This window comes from Chelonoidis abingdonii, chromosome 19 (assembly GCF_003597395.2).
Source record: "Chelonoidis abingdonii isolate Lonesome George chromosome 19, CheloAbing_2.0, whole genome shotgun sequence".
Lineage (NCBI taxonomy): Eukaryota > Metazoa > Chordata > Testudines > Testudinidae > Chelonoidis > Chelonoidis abingdonii.
Window position 1 is genome coordinate 7,510,485 of NC_133787.1, and position 21,236 is coordinate 7,531,720.

At 44.8% G+C, this 21,236-nt stretch overlaps 1 protein-coding gene across 6 annotated transcripts in view; it reads right to left on the reverse strand.

The window, feature by feature from the left end:
• NUP93 (nucleoporin 93) overlaps positions 1–21,236 on the reverse strand; it is a 133,145-nt gene that overhangs the window by 73,835 nt on the left and 38,074 nt on the right. Inside the window, exon 2 of one of the 6 annotated variants that reach the window (XM_032774041.2) lies at positions 18,916–19,080. The exons of the other annotated variants lie outside the window; for them this stretch is intronic. The gene's annotated coding sequence lies outside the window, so the exon portion shown is untranslated. The remainder of the gene's footprint in view (positions 1–18,915; positions 19,081–21,236) is intronic. 6 annotated transcript variants of the gene reach the window in all.

Sequence of the window (21,236 nt, forward strand, 5' to 3'; positions counted from 1 at the left end):
TAGAGTCTATAAATAGTAGTTGCCCCTCTATAAATTAAAATATTACATGGTAATGCCCTCTCTCTTGTCTAGCTTCTAAAACTAAGCTCTGATTAAAGTAAGGTATACAAGGACTATGGCTAAGGCTACAATTTTGTCACAGAAGTCACGGATTCCGCGACTTCCAAAGACCTCCGTGACTTCTGCCCGTGGCAGCTGGGAGTTGCAGCGTCCCACTACCTCCTGTGGGGGCAGGGAGCTGCAGGGTACCCCCACCACCTGAGGTGGTGTGGCCCCCGAGTTCCAAGTCACCACAGGTGGCACGAGGACCCCTGCAGCTCCCTCACCCCTGCTGGCGGCAGGGGGACCCCCACAGCTCTGAGCCGTGGGTGGAGTAAGACCCTGGAGCTCCAAGCCGGCCCCACAGCTGCCCAGCGGCTTCCCATTTTGTCAGATATTCTTAGTAAAAGTCAGGGACAGGTCATGGGCTTCCATGATTTTTTTCTTTATTGCCTGTGATCTGTCTGTGACTTTTACTAAAAATATCTGTGACAAAAACTTAGCCTTAACTATGCCCACAGCAGAGTCAATGGAGAGAGTATGTCAGAGTACTTCAAAATTATGTACCCTATGCCATACTAATAAAGATGGATGTAATATCTAAAGAACAACTTGATAGAGTCTCTCCTTTCCATTAAATATGGAAATGACAAGAGGATTAATCATCTCCAAATTGCTTGATAATTGCGGTCTCCCTCTACCCCTTATACACCAGGAAGCCAACGGAAAGAGATCTACAATCAAACCCTAACAAGAACAGGAGCGTGGAGTAGCTAGGCATCAAATAACAAAAGTAAAGGTATGTCTACACTACGAAATTAGGTCAAATTTACAGAAATCGATTTTTTAGAAATCCATTTTATACAGTCAATTGTGCGTGTCCCCACTCCAAGACCATTAACTCGGCGGAGTGCGTCCACAGTAACGAGGCTAGCACTGACTTCCGGGGCGTTGCACTGTGGTTGCTATCCCACAGTTCCTGCAGTCTCCGCTGCCCATTGGAATTCTGGGTTGAGCTCCCAATGCCTGATGGGTCAAAAACATTGTCACAGGTGGTTCTTGGTACATAGACTCATAGAATATCAGGGTTAGAAGGGACCTCAGGAGATCATCTAGTCCAACCCCCTGCTCAAACCAAGACCAGTCCCCAACTAAATCATCCCAGCCACGGCTTTGTCATGTCATCAGGCCCCCCCACCTCCCTCCCTCCATGAAAGCAACGGCAGACAATTGTTTTGAGCCTTATTTCCTGGATTACCCATGCAGATGCCATACCATGGCAAGCATGGAGCCTGCTCAGCTCACCGTATGTCTCCTGGGTGCTGGTAGACATGGCACTGTATTGCTACACAGCAGCAGCTCATTGCCTCTGGGCAGCAGATGGTGCATTATGACGTAGCCGTCGTCGTCATCTCCGGGGTGCTCTTTTAGCCGACCTCGGTGAGATTGGTCAGGGTGCCTGGGCTGACCTGGGTGCTCCTGGCAGACCTCGGTGAGGTCTGTCAGGGGTACCTGGACATAAATGGGAGTGACTCCGGTCATTCTCTTTTTAAGTTTCGTCTCATGGAGATTCAGTCCTGCCTGCAGTCATACTGCACTGTCTCCTGTCAGCCTAAGATGTATAAAAGAGAGATGGTGTGGTTCAAAACAAGAAAGAGACCAGATTTGTTCTGTATTTATTTTTATTAATTTGTTCCCTCCCTCCCTGAATAGCAGGGGGAGGGACAGCTCAGTGGTTTGAGCATTGACCTTTTAAACCCAAAGTTTTGAGTTCAATCCTTGAGAAGGCCATTCTGTGTGACAGTTGTGTGTGTGTTTCTGCTTGATGCAAACCCTCCCCCCTTGTTGATTTTAATTCCCTGTAAGCCAAGTCGCCCCTCCCTCCGTCAGAGCAACAGCAGACAATCGTTTCGCACCTTTTTCCAGTGCAGATGCCATAGCACCGCAAGCATGGAGCCCGCTCAGATCACCACTGCAATTATGAGCACTGTAAACACATGCACATTATCCTGCAGTATATGCAGAATCAGAACCAGCAAAAGCAAAACCAGGTGAGGAGGCAACGGCAGCGCGGAGACGAGAGTGATGAGGACATGGACACAGATTTCTCTCAAAGTACGGGCCCCAGCTATGTGGACACCATGGTGTTAATGGGGCAGGTTCATACTGTGGCAAATTGCCGGTACTGTTCTGCTGGGTCTCGCGCTTTCTCTTCTCTGGGGTAGGTTCAGAGCGCTATTGCTTGCCTCTGAATGCAAAACTTTCGCATGCGTAAGGGCACTTTCATGGAACTTTGTGACTTGCTTTCCCTTGCCTGAAGCACAAGAATACCAAGATGAGAGCAGCCCTCACAGTTCACAAGCGAGTGGCGATAGCCCTGTGGAAGCTTGCAACTGCCAGACAGCTACCGGTCAGTCGGGCATCAATTTGGAGTGGGCAAATCTACTGTGGGGCTGCTGTGATCCAAGTAGCCAAGGCAATCAAAGAGCTGCTGATATCAAGGGTAGTGACTCTGGGAAATGTGCAGGTCATAGTGGATGGCTTTGCTGCAATGGATTCCCTAACTGTGGTGGGGCGATAGATGAACCCATATCCCTATCTTGGCACCGGAGCACCAAGCCAGCGAGTACATAAACCGAAGGGGTACTTTTCAATGGTGCTGCAAGCACTGGTGGATCACAAGGATGTTTCACCAACATCAACATGGGATGGCCAGGAAAGGTACATGACGCTCACATCTTCAGGAACTCTGGTCTGTTTCAAAAGCTGCAGCAAGGGACTTTTTCCAGACCAGAAAATAAGGTTGGGGATGTTGAAATGCCTATAGATATCCTTGGGGACCTAGCCTACCCCTTAATGCCATGGCTTATGAAGCCATACACAGGCAGCCTGGACAATAGTCAGGAGCTGTTCAACTATAGGCTGAGCAAGTGCAGAATGGTGGTAGAATGTGCATTTGGACGTTTAAAAGAGTGCTGGCGCAGTTTACTGACTCAGATAGACCTCAGCAAAACCAATATTCCCATTGTTATTACTGCTTGCTGTGCGCTCCATAATCTCTGTGAGAGTAAGGGGAAGACGTTTATGGCAGGATGGGAGGTTGAGGCAAGTCGCCTGGCCACTGATTACGCTCAGCCAGATGCCAGGGGGCTTAGCAGAGTACAGGAGGGCGCGATGCACATCACAGAAGCTTTGAAAACCAGTTTTGTGACTGGCCAGACTACGCTGTGAAAGTTCTGTTTGTTTCTCCTTGATGAAACACATCCCCCTTGGTTCACTCTACTTCCTTGTAAGCTAACCACCCTCTCCTCCCACCTTCGATCACTGCTTGCAGAGGCAATGAAGTCACTGTTGCTTCACATTCAAGCATCCTTTATTAATGCATCACACAAATAGGGGGATAACTGCCAAGATAGCCTGGGAGGGGTCGGGGAGGAGGAAAGTACCAGGTGGGGTGGAGGAGGAGGGAAGGACAAGGCCACACTGCACTTTAAAATGTATTGAATGCCAGCTTTCTGTTGCTTGGGCTGTCCTCTGGGGTGGAGTGGTTGGGTGCCCACAGGTCCCCCCACCGCGTTCTTGGGCATCGGGGTGAGGAGGCTATGGAACTTGGGGAGGAGGGCGGCTGGTTACACAGGGGCTGTAGCGGAGGTCTGTGCTCAGGTTGCCTTTCCTGAAACTCAACCATACACCGGAGCATATCAGTTTGTTCCTCCAGTAGCCTCAGCACTGCCTCTTGCCTTCTGCCACCAAGCTAACGCCATCTATCATCTTCAGCCCCCCACTTATTATCTTCAGCCCACTACCTGTCCTCATGTTCGTATTGTGCTTTCCTGGACTCTGACATTGTCTGCCTCCACACATTCTGCTGGGCTCTTTCAGTGTGGAAGGACTGCATGAGCTCTGAGAACATTTCATTGCAAGTGCATTTTTTTTTTTTGCCTTCTAATCGTCCCTAGCCACTGGGAAGGAGAAGATAGTGTGAACGTTGAAACATTTGCAGCTAGTGGAGAGAAAAAGGGAGAGTGGTAGTTAAAAAGACACATTTTAGAGAACAATGGGTAGACTATTTAAAATGGTTTGGCAATTTAAAAGGAAGGGTTGCGGTTTTCAGCAGCACAAACCCAACTAACCCCCCTCTCCCCATAAACACACACCCAATTCTCTGGGACGTTTGCTTAATCCCTCCTCCCATCACGTGGCTAACAGTGGGGAACATTTCTGTTCAGCCACAGGCAAACAGCCCAGCAGGAACGGGCACCTCTGAATGTCCCCTTAATAAAAATCACCCTATTTCATCCAGGTGACCATGAATGATATCACTCTCCTGAGGATAACACAGAAAGATAAAGAACGGATGTTGTTTGAATGCCAGCAAACACTGGGACCATACGCGGTGTTATGCAATGATTCCAGACTATGTGCTACTGACCTGGTGTGGTAAAGTGTCCTACCATGGAGGATGGAATAAGGTTGTCCTCCCCAGAAGCCTTTTGCAAAGGCTTTGGAAATGCATCCAGGAAAGCTTTATGGAGATGTCCCTGGAAGATTACCACTCCATCCCCAGACACATTAACAGACTTTTACAGTAGCTGTACTGGCCGCGAATGCCAGGGCAAATTAATCATTAAACACGCTTGCTTTTAAACCATGTATAATATTTACAAAAATACACTCACCAGAGGTCCCTTCTCTGCCTTCAGAGTCCAGGAGGCAGCCTTGGGTGGGTTCAGTGGCTACTGACTCCAGGGCCAGGGTGAGAAACAGTTCCTGGCTGTCGGGGAAAACTGTTTCTCCACTTGCTTGCTGTGAGCTCTCTTCCCCGTCCCCAAAACCTGCACCCCTGTTGTGAGCTACTCCACTGATGGAGTAAAATATAATTATAATAATAATTGGAGATATACCAATCTCCTAGAATGGAAGGGACCTTGAAAGGTCATCGAGTCCAGTCCCCTGCCTTCACTAGCAGGACCAATTTTTGCCCCAGATCCCTAAGTGGCCCCCTCAAGGATTGAACTCACAACCCTGGGTTTAGCAGGCCAATGCTCAAACCACTGAGCTATCCCACCCTTCCAAAAAGTCAAAGCACAGGGGTGGGGTAGTTGTAGGGGCACCTCCTAGAATGGCATGCAGCTCATCATAGAAGTGGCATGTCTGGGGCTCTGACCCAGAGTGGCTGTTTGCCTCTCTAGTTTTTTGGTAGGCTTGCCTCAGCTCCTTAAATTTCACGCGGCACTGCTGCGGGTCCCTGTTATAGCCTCTGTCCTTCATTCCCTTGGAGATTTTTTCAAATATTTGGGCATTTTGTCTTTTGGAACGGAGTTCTGATAGCATGGATTCATCTCCCCATACAGCGATCAGAACCCGTACCTCCCGTTCGGTCCATGCTGGGACTCTTTTGCAATTCTGGGACTCCATCCTGGTCACCTTTGCTGATGAGATCTGCACTCACCTGCAAATTGCCACACTGGCCAAACAGGAAATGAGATTCAAAAGTTTGCGGGCCTTTTCCTGTCTACCTAGCCAGTGCATCGGAGTTGAGAGTGCTGTCGGGAGCGGTCACAATGGAGCACTCTGGGATACCTCCCAGAGGCCAATATCGTCAAATTGCGACCACATTACCCCAAATTCGACCCAGGCGATTTCAGCACTAATCCCCTTGTCGGGGGAGGAGTACAGAAAATCGATTTTAAGAGTCCTTTAAGTCAAAAAAACAACTTCATCGTGTGAACGAGTGCAGGGTTAAATCGATGCAACGCTTCTAAATTCGACCTAAACTCGTAGCGTAGACCAGGGAAAAGAGGACAGTTAAACAGTAGATGGCCTGTTTTTCTCAGATATCCTTATATTCCTTGGCAGGAAAGTTGGCCAACATGAAAGGCTACCTTTGCACAGGACAATCAGAGGAGCTGACCATTTAAAAATAAAAATACTGCATCTTCATGGCTAGAGAGATAGGGAAGGAGGAAAGAGGGCATAAGGATTTGCAATAAAAAATTTTTCCAGGTCATCCTTAGTATTAGGAAAAGTCAATTCAACATAGATGTTGTCAGCGTAAGTTTCAGTTGATAGCACTGCTGGCTCAAATTGACTTTCACTTTAAAGTTTGAACGACTACTATTAGGTCCCACTGGGAGAAAATCATAAGCTTTTTGGCCAGCATAAGCTGCTCATTTCCTTTTTGAAAGGCACGGTCTAACAGGTGATAACTCTACCTTCTAAAATACTATAATTTAATGGAAAGTTGAAATGGCAGGAAATGGACTGCAGTAGGTCTTGGCTAGAAGTCTGAGTGAAAAAGATTCAATAAAACACAGGATAGTTGCCGGAGGGAAAATTCTTGGTTCCTGATCTTTCAGCACACAGAAACCCCCACACTGTTATCTCACACGTGGTACCATACAGAGCTGTGGTCTGAGCTGCTGAAGGTTAAACTGCATTCTCCTTTAACTTCCTGTATTTGCTTCTAATCCTAACTTATGAACTATAGCAGAGGTGGGCAAACTACGGCCCGTGAGACCATCCTGCCCAGTCCCCGAGCTCCTGGCCCAGGAGGCTAATCCATAGTTCCTTCCCCGCAACTTCAGCTCACTCGCTCCGCCGCAGCACAATGCTCTGGGCAGCGGGGCTGAGAGCTCCTGGGGCAGAGCAGCTGCAGAGCCCGGCCTGACCTGGTGCTCTGAGCTGTGCGGTGATGGCGCCGCTAGCCACCGGTGCTCCAGGCAGTGAGATAAGAGGGCAGGGAGCAGAAGGGTTGGATAGAATCACAGAATATCAAGGTTGGAAGGGACCTCAGAAGGTCATCTAGTCCAACCCCCTGCTCAAAGCAGGACCAATCCCCAGACAGATTTTTACCCCAGCTCCCTAAATGGCGCCCTCAAGGACTGAACTCACAACCCTGGGTTTAGCAGGCCAGTGCTCAAACCACTGAGCTATCCCTCCCCTGCAGGCGGGGGAGTTTAGGGGGAGGTGGGGGTGGGGGTGTGGATAGGAGTTGGGTCAGTCAGAGGGCAGGGAACAGGGGGTTGAATGGGGGCAGGGGTCCCAGGGGGACAGTCAGAAAGGAGGGGGGGTTGGATGGGGCAGCAGGGGGGCAATCAGGGGACAGGGAGAAGTGGTGGTTGGATGGGGCAGGGGTCCCGGGGGGGCTGTCAGAAATGAGAGGAGGGGTTGGATGGGGCAGCGTGGGGCAGTCAGAGGACAGGGAGTGGGGGAATGTGACTGGGGCAGGAGTCCCGGGGGGAGGGGCGTCAGGGAACAGGGGGAGTTGGATGGGGCAGGAGTCGTGGGGGGGGCGTGCAGATAGGAAGTGGGGGGTTGGACCACATCCCCTCCCCTAACCAGCCCTCCATACAATTTCTGAAATCCGATGCAGCCCTCAGGCCAAAAAGTTTGCCCACCCTTGAACTATAGGCTCAAGCCTGCCGCCCTTGTGGATACGAATAATCATTATGGATGAAATTACCCATTTGAGTAAGGATTGCAAGATCAGGTCCTAGGTTACATATATTTTTAAAGAGCTTGAATTTCTTGGTTCTGTAACCCAGAAGACTGTCTAAGCAGCCTGACTCCCTGAGCTTCTGAATGGACCATGCGGAACAAGAAATACTCTTAGGTAGCTTAATACAGTACGTAGGGATCAGACTCTCAAGAGACTGAGCAAGGAATCAATGGTTTTAAATTCCAGATGAGAAAGGAGCGCTGTAAATCGCAGCTGAGATGAGTTAGGAGGAGAAGTTCGACATCTGTTTTTGTATGCAAGGCTATTAACCTTTAATTCAAGCGGATCTTTTAAAACTGCGAACAAAGGGAAAGGCCAATATAAAAAAAAAAGTCTTCTATAAAAGAGAAAAATAATGGCAAAGTAATAATTATGTTTTATTTGTACTATCATGCGTAGGAGCCCGTTACGAACCAGGACCCCACAGTGCTGGACACTGTACAAAAAACACAGTCCCTGCCCCAAAGTGTGTAATCTAAGTATAAGACAATAGATACAGACAGACTGAGGGAGGAGTAAAAGCAAACAATGAGACAACATTCCTACACTTCCCCCAGTGTCTGTCAAAAAGCTCATGAGCACCGTGCATCTTGAAGAGTCCTATTTGAATGGTTTCATGCTTTCTATCACTTGATAACTAGTTTTCATGGACCAATACGAAGCTCTTATTATAGAGATTCTTACCAGTATGTAGAAGTTAAATACTAAAACATGGTAACTCAAGGCATGTCCACTTTTTAAAATGAAAACCACACATCCACCTTGGATGGCCAAATTATATTATAAAATGCAGGATTTCCACATTCTGGCATTGAGCCAACAGCATAATGGCTGTTCAGACACTAAGTAAGGAAATGATTCCACATTAAGCCTACAAATAAGTCAACAATCAATACTTCAGTATTACAGTAAAAAATGTGACGTACTCTTTAAAATTGCTGCTGGCTTCATCCTTCTCTTTGTCATCCACAGCTCCCAATATAAAACAACAACAGTGTATCAAGAAGGGACTGAAATACAACTTATTTTCACAGCTACCAAATAGATTTATCTTAAGTTCCTAACCCAAATAGTGCTCTAATACTGCACAGCAATTTTTGATTCTGTAACTGCAGGACAGCTTACGCCAAAGAAATAAAAAGGATAGAATTTCAGACAGTAAATTAAGCTGGCAGTTGAGCAGGTAGAGCAGCAACACTAAACAAAAGAAAAAGTAAGTTACTGTGAATTGAGTGCTTGGTTCAGACTCTGTCTCTCTAACAAAAAAAAAAATCTCAACTAAAAGGTGAGCAAAAAAGTTTGCATCCACATACATGAAGTCTGCTATGATTTAGAGTTGGATTCAGGCTTACTTTGGTATTGCCTATATGGCCTCGTCACAATGGTATCCAGGCAACTCAACGTTCTGGACCAATGTGGAAAAACTAGCACCCAAATCAGTGGCAGGATGTTGGACTTCCAGGAAAGGAGGAGTATAACACACCATTCATTCCCTGCTTGTAACAGAATGAATGCCTCAAATCTAGCTTCTGTTTTAGATCTCCTATCCACGTGCTGCTGAACCACTGGGGGAATCCTCCCTTTTTAAGAGATTCCATTGTACGACTGCACAGCATAAAACAATTGTTTACTAAGCTTAGAGAGCGTTTTTTCTTTGGAGACATGTTGGGTTAAACCATGTTTTTCAGAAAAAAATCACTGTGGTTCTTAAGCCAATATGGTGAAACCATGAGAAAGCAGAAGCATACTCCAAGTGATCATTCTCCTCCCCACAGCCTCATTCAATCCACTGCAAGAGAACTTCACCATGCCTTGTCAAGTATACCTTACAGCTCCTGCAAATCCCCTGGCTGAATTTGCCATTTTCTTCCTTGTGCTCAGAAGGTTCCGGCATCTATACATTCACTCTCGTCTGCTGACACATTACATTCTCACCAACGGAAAAAATTAATGCCCAATCTCTAACAGTGGAACTTCTGGAATTGAGGAAGTTAGGAGACAAGACATTGTAATATTGTTGAAACCAAGTTTCTGTGGACATGTGCAGTGCCCTTGTCTTTTCAGAAGGGTCAGTTGTGGGTTTTGTGAAGCAGTTCACAGAGGCAGTTTTATTCTACAGGTTTCATTACAAAAGTTGCAGTTGGGATAGAATTCCTCAACACCTTGGTAATGGGATACAAAGGGTTTTGCCACAAAGGACTTTGCTGCTCAAGATAACTCCTCTCAAGTTAGCCTCACTCGAGTAAGTTCAACCACACTGCAAAACAACATCCAACGCACACAGAAGTGATTGTATTAGCAGCACAAAGTGACTGTGTTAGCCAGTAACAGGCTGTGCTAACTCAAGCTGTAGCTTATACCCTTTGACATCCAGTCAACTCAAGTAAAAAGCATCAAAACACTAAAGTTAAGGGTATTTGTGTGTTGACGAGACTCAAGTTACAGGTAACAGTCATAATTTGAGTAACTCCGCAGTGAAGACAAGCCATAGGTCGCTGACTCAGAGGCAGCCCAGGTTGGTTGCGATTTGAAACATTCTGCCATGATGTAGACACATTATTCTCTAGGAACTAGACTGAAACTGCCATTTTATTTTAATTAGTTTTTTCAGGTCAGTGAAGAAGCTCCCCCACTGCCGTAAATGTCACACTCCAAAAATAAATACATGGGGCTGACAAGAGTAAAAGCACTTATGAGCAGTAAGCCAGATAGTCAACTTATGAGGAGAAGCAAGTTCATTTTTATCCAGTATTCTAAGTATAATTAGGATTTATAAGAAGAATACTGCTGAATATTAAAAACACATTTGTAGTAACTAAACAGGTTCTGAATGACAATAAAGAGAGGAGATATTTAATACTTTCATACTATCTTCCACCAGAGGACCCCAAAACGCTTTATAACACTAAGAAGCACAAAAGTCAGAGATCCATATGGTAAGCATTATTCCCTTTTACAGTTAGAAAAAATTGAGGTGTGGAAAAGTACTGTAATTGTCTAGCTTAAGGTCACAAATGAAGTGGATTTTGAAAACAGGATTAGAACCCAATTCTGACAATATGGTGGTCCCTTTTGGCCTTAAACTTTATGACTTCCAGTCCTGAGATTTAACCACTACAGAATGCTGCCTCCTCTCTCAATAAATGAAAACACCGTGGGGTTCTGGTCAGGCTGTATAGTTCAGTGATATTGGACAGCACTGAGTCCATATTTGAATTGGCACACTAAAACACTACATAAATATTTGGATTGGCATTCTTGTTCCAGAATGCTCTTGGAACTATTTCAATCTGTTACTTTCAAAGTCTATAACTGACATCCCCTATTGTCTTACATCTTGTGGAGCCTCTGTGAAAACAAAGAACCTGCCATTACCTGCTTGTCCAGAACATATCTGACAATAGTTTACTCATTTGTTCTAAATGTGCTGCTTTCAGTCAGCAAATACTAATGGATAAATCTAAAGTGCTGAAATCTTATATCCTTCTCTATTCATGGAGGCTTTGTTCCAAATTCCTGACATGAGAGGAGTACCTCTAATACATAACCAATTTTTATTTCTAATTTATAACCTTTGGCATAAGAAGCCCAATACTTTGTGTTCCATTTTATCCATTCTCACAATGGACCGTGTGCTATAAAATAATGGTAAGACTCTATTATTAGACCTTTCCAAAAAACAGAGAATGGGATATCTTGTCAGATCAGAAAATGGCATTTTTTAAAGAGACAGATCAAAAGAGATGTGCCTCAATTTTCGAAATGCCAAATATATCTGAATCTGAAGGTTATCTGAAATTAGTATAGAAAAAGTGTTTCGTTTTTTAACATCAACCATTGACTTTATGAAGGTTGCAGATGTTCCCCTACAGCCTTTGTAAAATATCAGGATTTACCTTATTTCTTTTCTGTATTTTTTTTAAATTGTTAATTTAATATTTAATGGAACTTAAATGCCTCACCGAGAATGAGGAAAAATGCAACAAGCTTTGCCCCTCCCCCAGTACCACCCTTCACTCCCAAGTTCTAACAATTCAACTTAATGCTGAATTGCTACAGTCCTGGAACCCCAATACAGCCACCTCCATCTGGACTTCCATCACTCGCTGCTATTCCAGCCCTAACCACCCTACTTCCCAACCCACCCCACCCCAACCAAAAAATCACAGCTTTACCAATGCAGTTATGCCCAAAACTGGAACATGTCTTATTTCAGTTCTGGCCTTATCCTGATCAGACTTAAACAAAGTTTACACTAACAACTGACTGTAAAATGACACCGTGGAGTGTTCTATGCTTACTGTCAATGATCCCCTATCAAATGGGTTCAGTTTACAAGTAGAGAGACATTTTTTCCCCTCAACTTCCAGCTCTGAAAACTTGACATGAGATCTGACAGTCCAGCTGGTGTTTTCCTTCTAATGCCAACAGTGATAAAGGTTCTACAGTGATAAAGGTTCTTGGTAACACCTATGCAAACCCTTTTTCAATGGTTTAATAATGATGTACAATAAGGAAGAGAATCCAGCTTAATCCTTCTTGGCTGTGTTGGCTCTTTAGGGTTAACAAGAGTAACAAGCAATAACATTTTAGTCACGAAAGTGAGCATATAGGACTTCATATATACAGAAGGCAGAAAATGCCAGTTTCACAATCACTGTTCAGAGTTGAACTGCACCTTAAATAATTTCCACTGAATGTCATGGTGGTCTTGCAACACAGAAAACTGCCCATTGGGATCTAGATGAGACCAAGCTCAGTGATGTGGGTGACCAAATCTTGAATTTGAATCGGTCTCCGTAAGGGAAAGTCTAACACGAACACAGCGCCCCATACCATTAATATGAATGTTAGTATTATATCGTCTTCAGGGATCCAAAACAGTCACTGTCACACACCTGGTGCATCCTGGTGTCTGCCCCTTTGTCGGCCAAGGAGCCTGGAGCCCGCCAGCCCTGTCTGATTATCAGATCCTGCTGGGAAAGGGGCAGGTGCTCCCTTGATTGAGAGGTAGAGTTGAAGATGGGGCTGCAGGAGAAAGGTTGGCTCCTGTGACTAAGGCTCCTGGGTCTCAGCAGCCTGCTTTGGTTAAGAGTTGTGTGTTACTTTATGAACATCTGGTTGAATTAACAGATCAGCGCTCTGGAGAAAGGGTCTAAAAGATACTGGCCATGGCAGTGGGCACAGGCTGGGAGACAAGCCAGAAGCCTACACCTGGCCAGGGGCCCATCAACATTACTCTGTATGGCCAGGAGGGAGCCTCTGGATCAGCATAGCCTTCGGGGCTACCATAAGATATGGTGTACTATTTGATTAGTTGGTAAAGCTGTTGACCAACTCTGTGAAGCCTTGTGAACAGTTTATCCTACATTGCTGGACCAGGGCAGGTCTGGTACTGCAACTGTGGAAACAGATGGGGCAATGGGGCTATTTGGAGACATACAAAATGGAGCAGGTTAATTCAGCAACCTCCAGAATAATCGCTTTGTCTGCATTCTGATGGCCTACCCACCAGTGCCCAAAAGCAAATAGCTTATTGGATCTCTCTCTCTCCTGGGTCTTTAATAGAATTCCATACTCCACATGGAATTGCATTAACTGCACATATGTCAACTCACATGGAAAGAAGAGCTGCAATGCTAGGTGGAAAAAAAACTGAAACAAAAAAGAGTCCCTCCAGAAAACCTTCTGTTATTTAGACACATGACAGCGATTCAATTTCACTGTCTATTGCATGCATTTTATATAAGGCAAATAGGCACAGGATGCCATCTCTGGTTGTTTTCCTTTTATCAGCTTGGAACGTCAGAAGGAAAACGGGTGCAACCAAGCAAACAATTGCCTCCTATGCCAACGAAAGAGACTAAGAGAAAATCTTAACTACACAGCCTATGTAGACATCTGCAGTTTTCAGCTCCACAGATTAGAACTTTTGTATCAAATATGTTCTGAGAACAAATTATCCTTTTCCCTTTTAATTTATTTTCTCTGCCTTGCATGATCAACACAGACAGAGTTTTCAGAGCTCCAGATGGCAACAAGCAGAAATGCAACCCAGGCAAAGTATTTACATTTCCTGTGATGGTTCTTTCTCCTCATTCCTCATCAACCCGAGCTCCTTTTCTGATTCTAAAGACTTCAAGGAGAAGTTCATATGAACTCTGGAGAACGTGATCCAGGCTCCAGGGAGCCACAGGGAGATCTCACAAGAGGATTAAAGGAAAGATCTGTTTTCAGTTGCCAGCAGACCAGAAAAGAAGATCCTAGTGAACCTTGTGAGTGCTAAGAGCAGAAACTTTTATAAGATCTTTTAGAGTTGCACTTTGGCTCTTCAAGCTGACATACCCATGGCCCTGCACAAGGCAGTGAACATCTTCTGGAGTGCAGAGACTTTAGGAAAGCATATGAAAAAGGGTCTTCCTTGCTCTTAAGAGGGGCCTTGCCAGGTCAAGAGACTTTGGGAGCTTGGATCAGGAAGAAACAGACAACGTGGTAAGGCAGTGGTTCTCCATGGTCTTTCTTTCCATGGTCAGCCTCTGTGCATTTCCTTTCAGAAGAAGATGTATTCTCCAAGTCTGAGCTTCAGTCCCAGAGGGTGTCATGGGGGAAACTTCCTAGCAGTGTTTTTTTCCTGCTACGCAATTTGAAAGCCCTCAGTAAAATATGGACTCTCTCTGTCCCTAGCAGAAAGCAAGCAAGAGAGGACCCTTTCTATCAATATTTCAGTGTTGAAAACAATGGCAACAGTCTGTGCCATGCCCACGGCCAAACTGACCTCCTCTAAATCTGCTCGGGGGTTGTCAGACAAATTTGGCAGGCCTGCCCCTTTCACTTATAGTCAGTAAACTGGCAGTAACTCCCTAGGAGTCAATGGAATAATATAGGTGTAGGTAAGCGGAGAATCAAATCCTTGCTTTCTAGGCTATGCAGTTCTCTAGAGCAGTTTAGAATGTCCTCCTTCTATTCAGTGCCTCTAAGATTTGGGAGAAGACTTCAGATGTCTCTGATTACTAGGTGAAGTGTCCCTTTTTCATTTGGCCTCTCAGACTAAGAGATTGAAGGCTTTGTCTGCACTAGAAAGGCTTTGCTGATACAGCTACACTAGAATAGCTATACTGGCAAACCCTACTCGTGGAGTTCCCCGAATGAAAAGAATTACATGGGCATAAGGACTTTTGAGCTGATATAGCTGTGTCTATAGGTATGTCTACACTACGAGATTATTCCGATTTTACATAAACCAGTTTTGTAAAACAGATTGTATAAAGTCGAGTGCACGCGGCCACACTAAGCATATTAATTCGGCGGTGTGTGTCCATGGTCCGAGGCTAGCATCGATTTCTGGAGCGTTGCACTGTGGGTAGCTATTCCGCAGCTATCCCATAGTTTCCGCAGCCTCAACCACCCCTTGGAATTCTGGGTTGAGATCCCAGTGCCTGATGGGGCAAAAATCATTGTCAACGAGTGTTCTGGATATAATGAATCGTCAGTCAATTTCCTTCCGTCACGAGGTTAAAGAAACGACCATAACTCAAGATCATTTCGCGCCCTTTTTCCATCTGGTTGGTGCCCTGGCAGACGCCTTAGCATGGCGCACCCCATAGAGGCCTGTTTTTTGCCTTTTGTCCACTGTCACCGTTATGTGTTACTGGATGTGCTGAGCAGGACATTACTGCCAGCACTACCACAGCAGCTTCATTTGCTTTTGCATGATAGCTGAGACGGTTAATCAGTCGTCTGTACCGTCTGCTGCCATTGTAAATGTGGCAATGAGATGACGGTGTATGCTGTCGTTCTGTACCGTCTGCTGCTTTATGGGTTGCCCCGGCGAGTCAGCCGGGGAGCAAAAGCAAAAATGGGAATGACTCCCGAGTCAATCCCTCCTTTTATGGTATCTAAAAAATTAGTAGTCAGTCCTGCCTAAGATGGATGGGCAAGTTGTACTATATTTGGGGAATAACCAGTGATATCAGAGACCAGAGATGCACAAGCCGCCTCGCCATGTCGAGATCTCTCGCACAGAAATTTGTGGATGAGCTGCATGCCAATCACTCTCGTGAGGTAGCTCCCACTGCGAAACAAGCCTCCACCCAAATTGCTTCCCTCCTCCCCTTCCCCAACCTTCCATGGGCTTTACTTCGTCTGGCAGTGTCCCCCCCATTTGTTCATTGAAGTTATAAGAAATAAAGAATAGAAACACTGGACTTAGTTAGTGAGATAAAATGAGGGGAGGCAGCCTTCCAGCTGACTATCATAGTCAGGCAGGACATTAAGCGATAGTTAGGCAGAACAGAACTTTTTGTGTGGGGCAGAGGCAGCCCAGACATCCCGCTGCTATGATAGTCCAGCAGTACAGGATCTTTTCTTTACACATGAAAGAGAGGGGTGGGTATTTGTGTTGTTTATCATAATTGGGATGAGCCAATAACAGATAGGGCTTAGGGCTTGTATGTAGTGAGCTTCATCCCAGTTGCAACACAGATTTAGGAGTGCAGACGAGGTTTCACCAGGGCCGTTCATGATTACCACACTACGCTGGGAATCATGACTCGGGAAATCATTCTATTCTTTATACTCTCGGCGCCCCAGTCCATCCTCTATGACTGAGGCCACCGCCCCAGTCAAGTATACAGCAGCTTTTCCAAGATTCATACTAGATTTGTACTCGTGGGTATGCTCCCCAGGGATGTGGAAGAGTCGAGTCGGACACTGCTCTTTAACGCGCGCATTGCTGTCTACCAGCAGCATCAGTACCGTAGGCAGTGGGTGACATAAAAAAAAAAAAAAAAAAATAAATGAAACAAGAAACGGATTTTTTTATTCCCTTTTCTTTCACAGTGTCGAGGGTGGCGAGTAAGATTGCATAGAGGCTATACCCTGAACCATGCCTAGGACAATATGTTGAACCTACAGGCAGTGGAGCTCAGCCAAGAAATCAAATACTTTTATGAGAAAGATGTGGGGTGATGTGCGGTAGCTTGGTATGTCCATACCCTCCCTCTACCCTCCTTATGAGCTCCAGTTCATTACTATTGGCTTTTCCGTTACGCTTGTCTTCACGCCCAAGCAACTGTATCTGTAGCCTGTAGAGATTTTTTATTAACGCTGGCATTTTCTTCTCGTAACGGAGAGCCTGATAGAACAGATTTGGCTGCCCCATATCAGCCGGAATCGACAGACTTCTAGTATCTTCTCCGGGTGTCGGGTCCTGTTGTTCAGTGCTCTCTTTTGTAATTATGATGCTTTGGGACTGCATCGCCACCCGTGCTGATCAGAGCTCCACGCTGGGCAAACAGGAAATGAAATTCAAAAGTTTGCGGGGCTTTTCCTGTCTACCTAGCCACTGCATCCGAATTCAGATTCCTGTCCAGAGCGGTCACAGTGATGCACTGTGGGATACCGCTCGGAGGCCAATACCGTCGATTTGCAGCCACACTAACCCTTATCCGATATGGTAATACCGATTTTAGCGCTACGCCTCTCGTTGAGGAGGAGTACAGAAACCGATTTAAAGAGCCCTTTATATCGATATAAAGGGCCTTGTAGTGTGGACGGGTGCGGCATTAAATCAGTTTAACACTGCTAAAATCGGTTTAAACGCGTAGTGTAGACCAGGCCTGACATAGCTATGCCAGCAAAACTTGTGTATGTAGATCAGGCCTAAGCCTCACTTTTCACTGGGTACAGTGAAAGGAAATCCATCCTTTTGCAAACCTGAAAGGCTGGACAAATCTCTCTCTCCTTCAGTAAAACTAGCCTCATTCTTTGTGTCCCAACAAATCAATATTATCTTCTGTGCTATTATCTCCCCAATGTTTTGTCCTCAAATTCCTCCAGTAATCCAGAGTTCTCTTACCTTCTTTCATCCCAGGTCAGGAGCATGCTGTTCAGACAATCCACTGTCCACTTGCTACACATCCAGGCAGCAAGTGCCGAGATGCCAGAGACTTCAGGGAGTTTATTCCAAGAATTGTCATTGAAGAAGAGATGGCACCAGAGTTTGCACTTCAAGCACCCACATTTCACAATGACAGCAATGGACTTGGGAAGTATCACAGTGTCTGTGGCTCTGAGGGACATACACCTCCATGCCCTAATGGCTCCTTCCCTTCCTGGGTACTGCTGCTTTATGCTGAGCTGGCATTTTCAGTATCAGACTCAGCTTTTTGGAGCTGTAGCTTTTGCCAAGAATATTTACTGAAGTCAGGCTAGCAGGAGCAGCTGAGCTTTGCTGAAAGGGGAATATGCTTCACACCATACGTGGACAATTGGCTTTGAGGATACATAATCAATCCAAGTCTTCAGGACTGGGAAACCCACATGGAATCATTACTGCTGCAAGGTTCGTGGTCTGTGAGCAGGATAGTTATACACAAGCTTGAGGCCATCAGCTTGGCTTTGCTAGCTTTCTAAACACAGTGCAAGAGGAAAGCATGTTCTCATAAGGACTGACAACTCAACTGTGGTGGCCTACCTCATTTGACAGAGGAGAGCCAAAAGGAGGTAACCCCTGGCAAAGGCACTGCTGCAGATCGCTGTATGGAGACCAGCCTCATATCCATCAAGATTTTCCATGCACAAGGGACACGGGGTAGAAAAGGTCAATCAGATTTCTCTCACTATACTGCACAAAATCACAGCACCTAACCACTTGACTGGTTGCCTTTCCTACTTGCTGCTCCTCGTAAGAGGAAACTCCTACTGAGCAGAGGAGGTATAGAATAGATCCTTAGCCAGAAATTTTAAATGGACAACTCAAAGGTTGAATTGTCATCTTTCTAAGACAAGGGGAAACAATCTTGACGTAGACATTTATTTATTTTCTCAGTTCTTCGCAGTTCTAGAAATGGTAAGCAGCCAGAGTCCTTCAATCAGTTATGAGAGCTAATCTGCAAGCTTGGATATATTTTATAAACAAACTTGTAAGAAGAGACTGAGAAGATGAGAACTTGTCCTGACTAATGGGGTGGGGGAAGATGACTTTAAAAAGCATAGAGGGTAGGATGTCTCCCATGTGGATTTAACCCCAGAGAAGCAACAAAAATACAGTACAGTATATCGCTAATAAATTATGTGCAATAGCATTAAGCACTTCATCCTACCAGCAAATGTGAAGCCAAAACACTTAAACCTCAAGTCAAACAGTAAAATGAAAATAGAAGAGAAGATACAGTGTTGATATACAGCATTACTAAAGCAGCCGGGCCTCAGTAATCATCTCTCTTCTTATCATTATAAACGCATTTAAAATCTACTGGATATGCCATCTTTAATTCTGAACAGACTAAATTAGGAGGCGGGCTGGGCATGGACTAATAAGAAAAATATGACAGTGCTATTTGTATGCAAAAAATATATATATTAGGGAGTCTCACAGCATCATTCCAGAGTTAAGCCTTTTTTGCATCACACTTCCACAGCTTGGCATTCGCTGAGATGTGGGTGGGAGGGCTGTCTGTTAGTCAGGGTCACAGAGGGTCCCTTGCATTGCCGAATTAGTGCTGGTTCCAGATTTACCAAAGCCTTTCAGCTTCTTGTAACTATTTAATAGACAGAGTAAAAGAGTTCAAACATGCCATTTTCAGTTACAAGCCTCAGGGCAGAAGAGGAAAGAAATAACGAATGTTTCATCAGACTTATTATATGGTAACCCATAGCAGGCAAAATCAATTACTGTCAAGAGGATTTGTAGATATGTCTCACACATCTCATTGCAATGCTGTTTCTCCCCCACCGTTTTCTGTTTGGAAATCTCTTTTCTGCTTCTCTTTCTATATTTTAGAGTCGAGCCTACAGAATCTTGATGATTCCAAACGCATTCAGAGCAGACATTCCCACCTGCACACACCCACTCACCTAAGATAAGAATCAAATCTTCAGCCAGCTATTACCATTTTCAGTTTTAGACTATGTTTTTGTTTTGCGGGACTTCAGTCTATCAAAAAGTAAATGGCGGGGCTTCAACTGGAATACAATGTGCAGTAATAGTTACCCCATCTGAAAAAGGATATAGCAGAACGAAAAAGATGACAAGAATGATCAAAGACCTAAAAAAAAAATAAAACTCCTCATATGAAGAGAGATTGAAAAGACTGGGTTTATTGGGGAGAGCATAAAGGCCTATAAAATAATTAGAAAGTAGATCAGAAACATCTGTTCTCCCTGTCTCATAACAGAAGAACTAGGAGACATTCAATTAAATTAAAAGGGGGCAAAAATTCAAAAAAATGGATAAAGGGATTTTTTTTTTTTTTTTTTTTTGCACAATATGAAAATGTAGAACTCACTGCCACAGGAAGTCGTTGAGGCCAAAAATTTAGCAAGATTAAAAAGGAACAGAACATTTCTATAGACATCAAGCATATCCAGAATTAATGATGACAAAAAATTGCGGAAGGGACATCAAACCTCATACTTCAGGGCTCAAACCAAACTAACTATTAGACCTGACAAAGGGAGCAGATGACTACACATCTGTGCACTGCAGGGTTCTTACCCCTTCCTCTAAGGCTCTTGCAACTGGCCACTGTCAGAGACAGGATACTGTTCCAAATAAACCGCAGGTCTGTTCCAATATGGCAATTCCTATGTTAAACATTGTTCCAGCTAATGCCAGTCCCTACCTTGACTCAAACTCAATATTGCCAATCCCACGTATTCATAAACCATGAGTCAGGCCCCCCAGAATCTGAGTCTGATTTAAAAATAAAATAAAATAAATAAAAAACCCACAAGATTACAAAAATTAATTCAGGGTTCTTTGTGTGTACCTTCTAGTTTCAGAGGCTCTCTGGTCATGTTTTCAAGCTTTTCTTCATAACCACAACTGCTAGAAACTTAGCTTTCACTTTAAAAAGAAAAAAGGAAGCATCTCACATAATCACCTTTAAGATTTAGCAAGGCTGCTAAACTGATGTTTTAAAACTCTCACTTTTCTAAGTTTCCCACGCCACTATGGTTGGCCAATAGGCTTGATTTAAACATTATTCCAGCTAAGTTCAAACTCTTGAAATGCAATTCAAATTCAAGCATAGGCTTTTTGTTTCAAGCACAGAATACCTGTTTGCTGAGAAACAATGTGTTGATAGATATACATGAACTCCTAGTTAGGGCTCCCCTAAATTGCTGTAGCCCATGACAGACATGAAAGGTTAGTAAGGAAAACAAACAGAAGAGGAAGTTTGCAGCAGCAGCATCTGTTTTCACAGCATCTGATCTAGCTCCACGTTAATAAATAACCTACTGATGGCCACAATGTAGCTACATCATATAGCATGAAGAATGGGGAGAAGGGAGGAATCATGGAACTGAACACAGAAAGCAATGGGAATGAGTGTGGGTGGAGTCCAAGAACTACAAAATGAAAGAGAGAGAAGGGATGAGAAAAGAAGAGGGGACAGCCACACAAGGAGAGGCTGGAAAAGAGGAGGGAGATAGGGTACAGGGGTGAGAACACAACCCGCCAGGACCCAACTGAATGAGCTAAATAGATCCACCTTAGGAAGAGTGTGATTTCCCTTAGGGGGCCTGGGCTTGGGGCGGAGTGATAAAGGTGGGCTCATAAGAATGGCCATACTGGGTTAAACCAAAGGTCCATCCAGCCCAGTATCCTGTCTACCGACAGCAGCCAATGCCAGGTGCCCCAGAGGGATGAACCTAACAGGTAATGATCAAGTGATCTCTCTTCTGCCATCCA